Below are 8,688 nucleotides of genomic sequence, written 5' to 3'. Positions count from 1 at the left end.
TTTTTGAAAAGCTGAGAAAATTCTCTATATTTTGCTTATTTGGACTATGTTGATACGACCTTTAGTTGCTGAGATATTGCAATGCAAAGGTTTAAAAACAGGAAAATTGATGTTTTCTAAGTTTCACCCAAACAACCCACCATTTTCTATCGTCAATATCTCAGCAACTAATGGTCCGATTTTCAATGTTAATATATGAAACATTTGTGAAATTTTCCGATCTCTTCGAAAAAAATATTTTTGGAATTTTCAAATCAAGACTAACATTTCACAAAGGCCAAACATTCAATATTACGCCCTTTTAAAATGTTTGTCTTGATTTGAAAATTCCAAAAATATTTTTTTCGAAAAGATCGGAAAATTTCACAATTGTTTCATATATTAACATTGAAAATCGGACCATTAGTTGCTGAGATATTGACGATAGAAAATGGTGGGTTGTTTGGGTGAAACTTAGAAAACATCAATTTTCCTGTTTTTAAACCTTTGCATTGCAATATCTCAGCAACTAAAGGTCGTATCAACATAATCCGAATAAGCAAAATATAGAGAATTTTCTCAGCTTTTCAAAAATATTTTTTTCAAAACTGGGCAAACATGTGCACTAATTTAAAAAAATGAAAAACTGCGACTATTTTCAAAAAAGTCACTTAAATATGGCTATAACTTGAAAACGGTGCACTTTATCAAAATTTTAGTAAAGTACTTTTTGATTGCAAATTTGATTTTACATCGAAAAATGAAGTTGAAAAATTTTTACGACCAAAATTTCGATTTTTTGAAAAAATCAGTATTGATTAAAAAATTCATAACTCGGTCAGTGATTTTTTGCACAACCTGGAAATTTCTGAAAAGTTGGCATTTTATGTCTTCTAAAACATATCAAAAAATAAAAAAAATTAAAAATAGTGTTTTTTTGTAAATCAAGTTTTAGTGATAAAAAGTTAAATAAAAAAATCACCAAATTTTTTTTTACCGTGTATTATTTTTTCCAGTGTAGTCCGTATCCATACCTACAACTTTGCCGAAGACACCAAATCGATCAAAAAATTCCTTCAAAAGATACAGATTTTTGAATTTTCATACATCATTTTTGTATGGACAGCTGCCGAATTTGTATGGAAAATTATATGGACAAACTAATGATGCAAAATGGCTTCTTTGGGCATACCGAAGGCACCAAAAAAGTTTCAGCCGGATTAAAAAATACAAAAATTAAAATTGAAGAAAAAAGACCGATTTCGTAGAGAATTGCTCATGAAAATATAGCTAAAATTGGGTTTTCCAATGAACCAATGTTTTCTACACATTTTTCAAGCCAAAACCAAGAGATTTTTACCTAGCAACAAGCATAACATTGCTTTAAACGCAAAATGCCATCTAGAACAAGCTGAGTGCCGTTAAAAAGAGCTCATAGTGCCGATGCATGTCTGCTTGGGAGATTGAGTTTTAGTGAAAAAAGTTGATAACAAAATCTGCAATTTTTTTTCCGTGTACCTATTTTTTTTTTAAAGTCCTCAACAATACCTACAACTTTGCCGAAGACACCAAATTGATCAGAAAATTCACTCAAAAGTTACAGCTGTTTGAATATTTACATACTATATTTGCATGGACAGCAGCCAAAATTGTATGGAGACTAGTATGGGTGAACCAATGACGCAATATAGCTAATTTGGTCACAGGGAAGGCCCCCACAAAGTTTAGAGCAAATAAAAAAATACAAAAAATAAACATGGTCGAAATCGGCTGATTTCGTAGAGAGTTGCTCATATGTTTTAGAGGACATCAAATGTCAACTTTTCGGAATTTTTCAGAATGGGCATCAAATCTATGACCAAATAATGGTCCAAATTTCAATGTTGAAACATGAAACATAAGTGAAATTTTCTGATCTTTTCGAAAAAAATACCTTTAAATTTTTTGAACCAAGACTAACACTTCAAAAGGGCGTAATATTGAATGTTTGGGCCTTTTGAAATGTTGGCCTTGATTCAAAAAAATTAAAAAAAATTCGAAAAGATCTGAAATTTTCACGAAAATCGGACCATTAGTTGCTGAGATATCGACATTAGAAAAAGGTGGGTTGGGGGTGGGTATGGCTATAACATGAAAACGGTGCACTTTATCAAAATTTCACTAAAGCACTTTTTGATTGCAAGTTCAATTCAACATCGAAATGTTGTTGTTGTATATTCAGTCAAAGATTTTTTGCCCATTCGAGGAAATTCTGAAAAGTTTACATTTGATGTCCCCTAAAACATATCAGAAAATAAAAAATTGTGTTTTTTTCGTAAATTAAGTTTTAGTGACAAAAAGTAAAATAAAAAATCATCAAAATTTTTTTTACCATATATCATATTTTTCAGTGTAGTCCTTATCCATCCATACCTACAACTTTGCCCAAGACACCAAATCAATCCAAAAAATCTTTCAAAAGATACAGATTTTTGAATTTTCGTGTATCATTTTTGTATGGACAGCTGCCAAATTTGTATGTTTGAGAGCGATTTTCTAATGCAGGCGCGCAAAAATTTGTTGTAGTGGTTTGTCGTTAGCGTGTGGCCTGTGGCGCAACAGCACTGACAGGTTGCGCTTAAGGTAAGACGGGTTTTGCAGCTAGTGAGTTAGGTTTTCAGAAAAATGAAAATTTTATGTTTATTACTAACTATTTTGACACCTGGAAAAATCCGCCGTACCTGTAGATTAGACATGCCGTGGGTTGCACTCGTATTTTGATTTTTGTCTGCTTTCACAATACCTAAAAAATCTAACCTCAACTCAAATATAAGCGCTCACATTCCCTCAAACAGAATCCGATTAAAACACTCTCTTTCTCTTACCAGAAAACTTGTTGGCGTGTAATTAATTTACCTTTTGAATTCTTAACGCGCGCACTGTTCGAAACGAAAACCTGCCGCAAATCTTTTGATCTAACTTTTCCCACACTCGGCACAAACTTTTCCATCCATTTTCATCCCCGAAAGGCTTTTCCTTCCCCGAGACCACGTGATTAAAAGAAATCAAAGAATTTTTAGCGCGTTGTACTCCAAGGCTCAAGGTACAACCCCGAGAACTGCGCACAAGAAGTTAATCAGGGTGGGGCTCAAATATTTGAATTTTTAATTTCGGTACCACCACCACCGGCAAAAAGGGAAAAACCAAAGTTCAACCTTCCTTCCGTGAATCAGCAGTCAGGAGGAGAGATGAGTCGAGTTGAGTTGAGTTGCGGTGGTGGCAAAGAAAAATGACAAACAAGTCATTAAAACGCGATAATAAACGGAATAATTTATTAGCGGGAAAATCTGAGCGCGGTTTTTCGCGATTTTTCCTCCGCCGGAGAGTTTTTAAGAGATTGTTATCTTGCACCTTAAAATCTGTTTGGCAAGCTTGAGAAGAGGGTGGGATGGGGAAAGGTTGGTTGTTGAGGGATGTTGGCGGGAGGAAATTTATGCAAATCTGTTTAATTTTTCCTACCCGACAAGGAGCAGCTTCACTTCTTGGAGGGGTAATTGAGTGGTTACGTTTAATAATTAATCAGAGCGACTAGCTGGAGGTAAAATCAAGCGAGTTTTCTATTAATTAAGGCTCAGTCACGAAAATCACGTTCCATTCGGTGGATTTCTTCGAAGGGAGAGGGGACTAACTTTTCCTGCAAATACCTTCAAGGAGGAATTCTTTGTTCAAGTTGGTCAGCTTGGCAGCGGAAACGGAAGGGACAGTTCTCCTTCCCCTCCCCTTCAAAGTTTCATTGTCTGAAATTCGCCTTGCGGCCAGTCGAAGGTATATTCAAATTTATTTAACAGCAAATTGAAATCCTAGCTGATCCCTGGTACACAATTTGGAGGCAAAACTTTTCTCATAATTGAATCTTAGCCTTTTCTTATGGAGGACCTTGGGCCGGACTTTGGCCAACTACTTGAAGACCTTTGGTCAAAAGATCAAAACGTTCGTTGATTTTATGCCACCCCCCTTAAAAACTCGAGTAGAACTTGTGTGTGTGTTTTTTTGTGAGGGTGAAAACAAATTAAAAGATCCCGTGACAGTGATATGGCACCGAGAATGGTTTCCCTTTCTAAGATGGTCATTTAGTGTTCAACCTGCGGTCACGATGCCCGGCAAGACCGGCCTAATCAAACAATATGTGAGTTGACTCTGGTGAAAGTCAACTAACTGCGGTTTCTTTTGAATGAAATTGGATGTTGATCTTTTTGGAAAACTTAATTATGGGTTGGCATGGCAAAACTAAGTAACAATAAAAATAATTATTTTTGTTGAAAAATTATAGGAAGGTTTAGAATTTTCTAAATGAAAGCTTTTCCATTTCATTTTTGAAATTTAATTTTAATGAGATTAAAAAAGTCAAAGTAGCTATGTCACAGACATAACCGGAATGGCGTAGACTACGTAAAGTTTTGAGATGTGGACATTGAGTTTTCCATATATTAATTTTGAAGAATTAGCTAGATACTTGAAATACATTAACGGAATAAGATCGTAAATGGGAGATGGACCCCCCGACAGAACAGAACTTAACACTCCAGTCAACTCAACTGTCATGTAACCATACTTTGAATGTGTTGGTAAATCTTTGACTAGAAAGCCTTATTTAAACAATGGAAACATCGAATGGAGGAGAGAAAAACGAAAAACGATTTTTTCGCGAACCGAATGAAAATTTGGTACCAAAATGTGGGGGAGAGAGGGGTTCAGAAAGCTGTGCGATCCGTCACCCCCAAGTCACCCCCGAATACCAACACTAGTTCCTGAAAGGCATTTCACCGACTCATCACGGGTGGGACGAGAGACGAGAAGTTAGGCAACTCTTTCAACAGTTTGGAATTGGACACGACGCAATTCTTTCAGAAGCGCTCGCCGCGAATGCGACGAACTAGTTGTTGTTTCACAACCACGGCTTGACCCACGAGAGGCTCTTCAGCGGAAGGTAGCACGCGCCTCATCTCGTTGATACCTCGTCCCGGGTGAGACGAGGGACGGGGAGTGAGGCAACTCCGAACCACGGCAACCACGAAAGATCCAAACGGTCCGGCCATCGAGAGGCAACTGGCTGACGGTGACGACGAGAAGGCGATGCGCGCTTCTTTTCCAGTTCTGGTCCCTCTCTCCTGCTGCTGCTGCTCTGGGCTGAGCTTTCCTGCTGCTGCTGCTGCTGCTGCTGCCGGTCCGACGTCTGAGACGTGAATGATAGAGTGGGCTCTGGCGCGCGTTCTTATATAGCCTTTCGGCCCGCTACTTCCCCTCCTTTTCGCGACTGACACTCGGTCGCGTTGCTCGGATGATTTTCCCCTCAAAATAGGTACTTGAAATTCCCGTCCGTGAGTGGGAAGCGCTCATTATGCTTGCAAAATCTGTGCATTTTGAAAACATTTTAAAACATTCAATTGTTTCAATAGTTAAACTATTTTGCCAACAATGAAAGTTTTATAGCAAATTGCTGAATAATTTTCGAATCGAATGGAACATAAATCGTGTCGATTCAATTAGAGGGAAGGAAGATATAAGCGTTTGACGGATGACGCAGTAATCCAGGGCCTTCGGCCCGGGTTTTTTGGAATGACACCCCAGTACCTTCGACAAAGACGTAAGTCTACGTCAATAATGTAAATGTTTTAGCTTTTAATTTATTTTAATCTGCCCCAAAACAAACATGAATTAAAATTGTGTTTGTTTTTAATTAATCCATGGTTACCGAGTCAACTTAGGTATAGGTCCTTTAAAAATAAAACTTTATTAATCGATCATGCGATTGATTTCTCATTTAAATTTAATATAACTCTAACCATTTATGCCTTTGCAAATATTTTTCAAAGTTTAAGTCGCCCCCCTGCAAAATTGGTTCGGTAAATCAGGCGACAATGTTTTTTTTTTATTAGACCTGATTTTTAAGAACGCTTGGAGCATTCATCTTAAAATACAGTTCGTAGTTTACTCGTTCTAATAATTTTGATTAATTCAATTTTTTACCAAAATGTATTCAATTCAATGCAAATATGTAAAAGAATTTGAAGTAAATAAAATAAATTTGATCAGTTAATAATAAAACGAAAAATACAGCAAAGATTAAGAGCATTAAGCCTTAGCATGTAAAAAATGTAATTATTATAAGAAAGTTCAATTAACCCTCTACTGCCCAAAATTTTTTTTCGAAAATTTTTATTTTTCCCGTGTTCAGGAGGTCATTTTGAGCAATTTTTGTTCTACAAAAAACTTCACTTCTCTTGTTTTATGTTTTTCTTGTTTTATTTTTAGTATTTTAATTTTCATTTATCTTGTTTAGTTTATGTTTGTTTTTGGTAGTATTTGGCCTATTCTAACACCTCCTATCATTACATTTTGCCTATCTAATTTTTTCATGTTTTTACAGTCACTTTTTCAATTTTTTACTTGTTTTTCACATTTTCTGCTATAGAATGGCACCATTATCATTTATATTGTAAACAAATGCGTAGAAGCATAGTCTGGGACACTACAAAAATTACTGCATACTTATTTTTACTTAAAATATAGGAAATGTTAGTAAAAAACACTGCCAAAGTTGACCCCTAAAAAAATGACATTTTTAAAAACATTGGCAAAGTCACATGAAACAAGTAAAATTTCCAACCTTAAAATTTTCTAAAATTTCAAGAGTTCTTCTTTCCAATGCATTTTAAAGATTAAAAATTGGTTGAAAAATGGATTTTTGGCGATTTTTCAAATCGAAGCCCGTCTAAAGGCGGGGTTATGTTGTAGAGGGTTAAGACATATTTTATTTCAAAAATTACAAAATCCCCCAAGAAACAGATTTTCGAATGTTTTCATAGCACTTTTATATGGGCAGCCCCCAAATTTTGATGGAGGTATGAAGAAAATAATGATGCAAAATAACTTTTTTTGGACACAAGAAATCGATTGAAAAAGTTTCATACAAAAAAAAATAGATAAATTTAAATCAGTTTGGTTAAAATAGATCATCAATGATTTGATCAAATTTTAACCATTTTTATTCTCATTTCGGCAACTTATCCCAATTATTTTAAAAGTGGTATTTTTAACATGTCGAAATAAAAAGGTAGATGCATCGGCCGGGAATCGAACCCGGGCCGCCCGCGTGGCAGGCGAGCATTCTACCACTGAACCACCGATGCTTGTATCAATGAATGTGAAATTTTGCAACCAGCTCTGGTCGACCCCCTAACAAGTGCCACATTAGCTTTTATTAGCAGATGATTTTCGACAAGGAAGAACTAACGAAAAAAAAATCTGCCATACTTTTGATGACCGTGTGTTCCATCAAGCTCGCCCAACCGAATCAGCAACCAGATGAGCTCTACAGCGTAAGCCATACCAGTGTGGCAATAAAAATAGACACAAAAGACGAGTCAAAAAGCAGAGCGTGGTGACGTTTCTTTGTTGATATTGAGAGCAAAAATATTTTTGGAGAGGTTGAGGGGTGCGAGTTATTGATTTATGACACTTTGCCTTTTCACGTCACTAAACTAATTAATTAAGCCAAATGAGATTCGCTCAATTCTGCTTTTTTCTTCTTCTCTCCCAGTTTCACACGTGCGGCCCTGGTCTCTGAATAGATATTCCCAGAATTTGGGGATGAAAAATTAATAAAGCTAACAGGGTCTGGATGCGGATCCGACTTTATGGACGCGCCATTTACGACATGTCAAAGTGGCAAGTAAATGAGCTCTTCTTCCGCGACGCGCGTTCCAAAGTGCGTTGTAAAATAATGATAATATTAATAAATGGGTCCGCCCGGGATGGTCGAGCGCGGAAAATCAATTTTCCGGCTTGGCCACCGCGATGAGCAGTTTGGGGCACGAAAAACCAGAGACAAAAGCACCGAATATTGCCTTTGCCTTTTTATGTCCACTTATGGATTTTAGTGAGTGTCTGATGGTGGGGATGCGTCGCAAGTGTTTTAATTGCAGAGCTGTGGTATGGCTCAAAGGCAAGCTCGAAGGGCAGTTTTTGGTATTCATTAGGGATCTTTAAGAAGATAGAAAGTTATAGGACATCTGATAACTTCTGCAACTATTCCAGAAATCAGTTTTTTTAAATTTTATTATTGGTTTGTTAATTGCCTTAAACTTTCTAAAGGCCTACCCTATGAAAAAGAAGCTTTTTTTCTTCATTGATTCGCTCATAAAAGTTCCCATACAAATTAGAAAGCAGTCCACAAATGGTATCAAAATATTTTTGAATCTGTATCTTGAGAACGAAATTTTTCAGAGTGTTAATATCAAAGTTGTATAGTTTAGGACAATTCGGGAAATAAAAGTACACTCTAAAACAAAATTAGATACGTGGGTAATTCTTTACCAACTCACACGAAATCAGGAAAAGTTGCCCCGACCCTATTCAATTTTCGTAAAACTTTTTCCTAAGGGGTAACTTTTGTCCCTGATCATGAATCTGAGGACCGTTTTTATGATATCTCGTGACGAAGGGGCAGTACGACCCCTTTCATTTTTGAACATGCGAAAAAAGAGGCGTTTTTCAATAATTTGCAGCCTAAGACGGTGATGAGAGAGAAATTTAGTGTCAAAGAGACTTTAATGTAAAATAGTTCGCCCGATTTGATGGTGTTCTCTGAATTCCGAAAAAACGTATTTTTTATCAAAAAAAAAAAACACAAAAAGAGTTTGTATTTTTTAACAAAAAAAAAAAACACAA

At 36.2% G+C, this 8,688-nt stretch overlaps 1 non-coding gene across 1 annotated transcript; it reads right to left on the bottom strand.

The window, feature by feature from the left end:
- Positions 1-7,077: 7,077 nt before the first annotated feature.
- Trnag-gcc (transfer RNA glycine (anticodon GCC)) lies at positions 7,078-7,148 on the bottom strand. The gene has a single exon. It is a non-coding gene; the product is annotated as a tRNA-Gly (tRNA).
- Between the last annotated feature and the right edge of the window lie 1,540 nt (positions 7,149-8,688).

Source organism: Culex pipiens, chromosome 1 (assembly GCF_016801865.2).
Source record: "Culex pipiens pallens isolate TS chromosome 1, TS_CPP_V2, whole genome shotgun sequence".
In the NCBI taxonomy this organism is placed as follows: domain Eukaryota; kingdom Metazoa; phylum Arthropoda; class Insecta; order Diptera; family Culicidae; genus Culex; species Culex pipiens.
The sequence above is the reverse complement of the archived record's forward strand: the minus strand, read 5'-3'. Positions and strand labels throughout refer to the sequence as shown.